Raw genomic sequence first — 6,000 nt, 5'->3', positions numbered from 1 at the left:
TGCAATTTAAAGTAGAGTGAGCAGAACAGGCCTCCCTGAAAAAATAACATTTAAGTCAAAACCTGAAGTGAAGGGCTTCCCTGGTGGCGCAGTGGTTAAGAATCCGCCTGTCAATTCAGTGGACACAGGTTCAAGCCCTGGTCCAGGAAGATCCCACATGCCATGGAGCAACTAAGCCCATGCGCCAAAACTACTGAGCCTGCGGGCCACAATTACTGAGGCCCGTGCGCCTAGAGCCCGTGCTCCGCAACAGGAGAAACCACCACAATGAGAAGCCCGCGCACTGCAATGAAGAGTAGCCTTCCACTTGCTGCAACTAGAGAAAGCTGGCACGCAGCAATGAAGACCCAACTCAGCCAAAAGTAAAAAAATAAATAAATAAATAAAATAAATTGATTTAAAAAAACCAAACAAACCTGAAGTGAACATGTGAACCATGGGGATAAGCATGGGAGAAGTGCATGCTAGGCAGAGCAATTGGCAAGTGCAAAGGTCCTGAGGCAGGAGCATGCCCAGTGTGCCTGAGGAGCAGTGGAGGCCAATGTGGTTGGAGAGAAGGGAGCAAAGGGGGAGATGAAGCCACAAGGGTGATGAGGTGCCCCGTAGATCATTGCAAGGATTTGGGACTTTGCTTTAAGAAGGGAGCCATGGGAGGGTTTGGAGTCCATGAGTAGTGTGATTGGCTTACAATGCTGAATAGTCACCTAAAATGACTGAAGAGGGGAAAGGGCTGAAGGAGGAAGGAAGGTCAACTAGGAAGCAATGCAATCATCTACCAGGAGATAATGGTGGTTTAGACCAGGTGGTAGCCGCAGAGTGGGTAAAAGTAGTCAGACTGAGATGTTTTGGTGGGATTTCCCAACAGATAGAATGTGAGACAGGAGTCAAGAGTGGCACAAGTTTTTTGGCTTCAAAAAAATGAAAGAAGGGAGTTGCCATTTACTGTGATGGGGAAGACTGAGGGCGCAGGAAGTTTGATTTGATTTCAAATCAGCATAAGCATATCTTATTTTATAACAGAAGACTTTTTAATTTTTTTTGGCAGCATCATGCGGCATGTGGGATCTTAGTTCCCCGACCGGGGATTGAACCCGAGCCCCCCTGCAGTGGAAGCATGGAGTCTTAACCACTGGACTGCCGGGGAAGTCCCAGAAGACTTTTTAAAAAAAAGATACTGTGTCTGAGGCACATGATTCTAGAATCTTCTAGATGATCCTGCAACCCATAAATTGTCCTAAAAACTGTATGTCCATCACTGCTTAGCTCAGCAACTGCTTATCTTAGCACATCCATGTGACATGGTGCGACCTGCCAAATTTCTGTTTATTACTGTCTGATGTATTATGTTATACCTGTGTTGTAATTAATGATCGCTCATACGTACTGAGCACTTCTTGTGTTTCAGGCAGAGGTGAAGCTGTTTGCCCAAGTTCATCCAGCCAGTAGGTGGCAGAGCTGGGACCTGAACCAGTTTGCTGGACCCTGAAGCTCCTATGCCTTTGACACACAATTTGGTGCCTAATTGCAAAACTGAATGTTGTGCCGCATCAGGAAGAAGTGCTTGAGAGTAATTCTGAATTATCCATTCCCATGCTCGAGAACAGTGAACTCAGTAAGTTATTTGTTCTTATGGCATTTGAGTTTTTGCCTGAGTTCCACACTTGAAAAAATAAGCTTCCCTGCGTTAGAGGAAGTGTAGCTAGATAACTGCATGCTTAGTCAAGGGGAAATTTTCAAAATAAAAGACAGTATACATTTGAGGAAGTGGGTTAACAGGCCATTGCCCAAGAGGCCAACAAAGAATCAGAGAAATTCACACTTCTCCATAATAATTGTTTAAAGCTGAATGGACAGCTCAAAAGCAGTATACATCTTAATTTGTAATCAGTCTTAAGTCAATGATCCCTGAACATGGTAATGAAGAGACCTGCATGGTGAGGGGCATACAGTACGCAATCGAGGTTTGTGGGATGAATGAATGTTCTTGGCCTTTTTTTTTTTTTTCAACTTCCTTTCCCTGAAATGACAGACAGCAACAGAACTAGGAAGACCCAGTCTTCAGCTGACGTATTTATTCTTGATGGTTATCGTCATCAAGATGTAAGTTACAGGAGGCAGATACCAGCTAGTACAGGGCCAGTTACAGAAGAAAGCTTTGGGGTACAACCTCAGTATAGTTTCCAAGGAAAACAAATATGCAAGACAAATGCTTCATTCTACCAAATCCTCTCTTTCTTAAAAAAAAAAATCAAAATGCATCTATTATTTTCCATATGGTTATGATTTTAATAAACTCAGATGAACACGTCTCATTCAGGGTAAATATGTACGCAAATCCCGTAAGTCATTGGTCATTTAAGATGAATTCTCCATATCTAAGCCTGCAGATTTGTTGACCACAGCAAGTAGGCATGGCTAAGTGCTCTGCTCAACATATAATAAGGTAGAAATCAAGGTGTTGGCTGGACTGAGTTCTCGTCTGGAGGCTCTGGGGAAAAAACCCTCCGTGCAGCCTGTTCTTCTTGTTGGCAGAATTCCAGTCCTCGAGCTGTAGGACTGAGGACTTGGACCGTATTTCCATGCTGACTGTCAGCCAATGGCTACAGGCCCCCTGAATTCCTGGCCATGGGGCTCTTTCCCTCCAGCAACAGGTGTTGAATCTTTGTGCTTCAAATTTCTGACTTCCTCTTCTATGATGAGCCAGAGAAAACGCTCTGCTTTTAAAGGGCTCGTAAGTCACAGCCACCAGGAGAATCTCCCTATCTCAAGGTCAACTGTGCTCTATAATACAACCTAACCACGGGAGTAAAATCCATTATCCTCACAGGGCTGGGGATCATACAGGGTGTTTACACCAGGTGTGGGGATCTTGGGAACCATCTTTGAATTCTGCCTACCACACCCAGCTTCAGGAACTCATGGCCAAAGTTGTTTCATCTTGTTGCAGAACCAGCTCCCTGGGAAGCAGGCGCTGAGATGAAGGTTAGCTTGCAGGAAGCTTAGTGAAGGTGCTCTCAGGATCAGCTCTATGCAAGGGAGGAGACTGAGGTGCGGCTGGGAAGAGGGAGCCGGAAGCTGGGATGGTCCTTCAGAGGTGTCGCAAGGTGGGGCAGCCCTGCGTGGACAAGACCCTGGATGTGGGCTGCCCCAGGCAGGGGTTCTCTGAGGGCAAGGCAGCAATCCGCAGCAAGGTTCTCCCTGAAAATGCTGACAGTGGGAGGTAAGGCAATAAACTTTTCATTTCTGATTGATACATTACAGTGATTGCATTGCACTGCATTTCTACTGCCCTCTCACTCCCATTCATCCAGTAATATTTTGAATTAAATCCAAGATATCATATAACTTCATCTATAAACATTTCAGTCTGTCTTCGAAATACAGGAAACTATGATAGCCTTATCTCATCCAAACTAAATTAATAATTCTTATTATAAAAATGTAGTTAGTGCTAATTTTTTAAATGGTCTCATAAGTGTCATGACTCTCCCCCCCGCCCCATTTCTCTCAAGTTTGCTTGTTTAAGTCAAAATTGAAAATAGATGAACTCTCTCTTTTTCCTTGCACTTGATTTATTAATGACACCAGAACACTTGTCTTGGAGACTTGCTCAGAGTCTGGGGTTTGCTAATTGCATCTGTATGTAGGATGTTTCTTTGTCCCCTGTACTTCCTGTAAGTTAGTAATTGGGTCTAAGGCTGGATTAGACGAGGATTTATTTTTTTGGCCAAAGTAGTCCACAGATGGTCACGTGCTCCTCCAGCAAGAGGTGCATCATCTGTAAATATTCAATACATTTTTTTTATCCATCCATTCATCAATGGACATTTGGGTTGCTTCCACCTCTTGGCTGTTGTGAATAATGCTGCAATGAACATGGTTGTGCTAATCTCTCTCTAAGATCCTGCTTTCAATTCTTCTGGATATATACACAGAAGTGGGATTATTGGATCATATGGTAGTTCTATTTTTAATTTTTTGAGGAACATCTATACTGTTTTCCATAGCAGCTGCACCATTTTACATTCCCAAAAATCGTGCACAGAGTTCCAAGTTCTCCACATTCTCACCAAAACTTGCTATTTTCTGGTTTTGTTTGTTTGTTTCTTGTTGTTTTTTGATAGTGGCCATCCTGATGGCTGTGAGGTGATATCACATTGTGGTGTTTTTTTAAAAAAAATTATTTATTTTATTGTTTTATTTTTGTGGCTGTGTTGGGCCTTCGTTGCTGTGCATGGGCTTTCTCTAGTTGCAGTGAACTGGGGCTACTCTTCATTGCGGTGCACGGGCTTCGCATTGCGGTGGCTTCTCTTGTTGCAGAGTACGGGGTCTAGGTGAGCAGGCTTCAGTAATTGCAGCATGCAGGCTCAGTAGTTGTGGTGCACGGGTTTAGTTGCTCTGCGGCATGTGGGATATTCCCGGACCAGGGCTCAAACCTGTGTCTCCTGCATTGGCAGGCGGATTCTTAACCACTGCGCCACCACGGAAGCCCTCACATTGTGGTTTTGATTTGCATTTCCCTAATGATCAGTGATGTTGTGCATCTTTATTTTTTTTTAAATTAATTAATTAATTAATTTTTGGCTGCGTTGGGTCTTCATTGCTGCACGCAGGCTTTTACTAGTTGCGGCAAACGGGGCCTACTCTTCGTTGCAGTACGCGGGCTTCTCATTGCGGTGGCTTCTCTTGTTGTGGAGCACGGGCTCTAGGTGTGTGGGCTTCAGTAATTGTGGCTCATGGGCTCTAGAGCGCAGGCTCAGTAGTCGTGGCACACAGGCTTAGTTGCTCCACGGCATGTGGGATCTTCTTGGACCAGGGCTCAAACTCGTGTCCCCTGCATTGGCAGGCAGATTCTTAACCACTGCACCACCAGGGAAGCCCTGCACATCTTTCATATGCTTATTGGTCACTTGTACATCTTTGTTGAAGTATCTAGTCCTTTGTCCTATTTTATTTTATTTTAATATTATTTTATTTTTGACCATGCCGTGCGGCATGCAGAATCTTAGTTCCCCAGTTGTTGCAGGAGGGGGGACCCCTTCAGGGCCTGAGAGTGGGCTCTTGTCTAACACTCAGAAATTAATTGTCCGAGGAGACACACGTGCTGACAAAGCAAGAAATTTTATTGGGAAGGGGCACCCGGGCAGAGAGCAGCAGGGTAAGGGAACCCAGGAGAACTGCTCTGCCACGTGGCTTGCAGTCTCAGGTTTTACAGTAACGGGGTTAGTTTCCGGGTTGTCTCTGGCCAATCATTCTGACTCAGGATCCTTCCTGGTGGCGTGCGCATTGCTCAGCCAAGATGGATTCCAATGAGAAGAATTCTGGGAGGTTGGCGGGACGTATGGACTGGCATCTCCTCTCTCTTTTTGACCTTTCCTGAATTCTTCCAGTTGGTAGTAGCTTGTTAGTTCTGCATTCCTTACCAGGACCTCCTGTTGTAAGATAACTCATGCAAGTGGTTACTATCTTGCCTGGCCAGAGCGGGGGGTTTCAGTCAGTGGTTCCCCTAACACAACCAGGGATTGAACCCATGCCCCCTGCAGTGGAAGCGTGGAGTCTTAACCACTGGACCACCAGGGAAGTCCCTCCTTTGTCCATTTTAAATCAGGTTATTTGTTTTTTTTGTTGTTGAGTTGTAGGAGTTCCTTTTATGTTCTGGACATTAACCCCTTAACAGATATGTGATTTGCAAATATTTTCTTCTTTCTGTAGGTTGCCTTTTCACTCTGTTAATTTTCTTCTTTAATATGCAGCCATTTTAAAGTTTTATGTTACCTGCGTTGTCTATTTTTGTTTTGGTTGCTTGTGCTTTTGGTGTCATATCCACCCCCCCAAAAAAGAAATCACTGACAAATTCAATGTCATGAAGCTTTTCCCTTATGTTTTCTTCTAGGAGTTTTATAGTTTTAGGTCTTACAATTAGGTCTTTAATACATTTTGAGTTAGTACATAGTATAAGGTAAGTGTCCAACTTCATTTGTTTGCATGTGGGTATCCAAT

The sequence above is a fragment of the Balaenoptera physalus genome (assembly GCF_965194825.1).
Source record: "Balaenoptera physalus genome assembly, chromosome: 4".
Taxonomy (NCBI): domain Eukaryota; kingdom Metazoa; phylum Chordata; class Mammalia; order Artiodactyla; family Balaenopteridae; genus Balaenoptera; species Balaenoptera physalus.
This window is presented reverse-complemented; position numbering follows the sequence as displayed.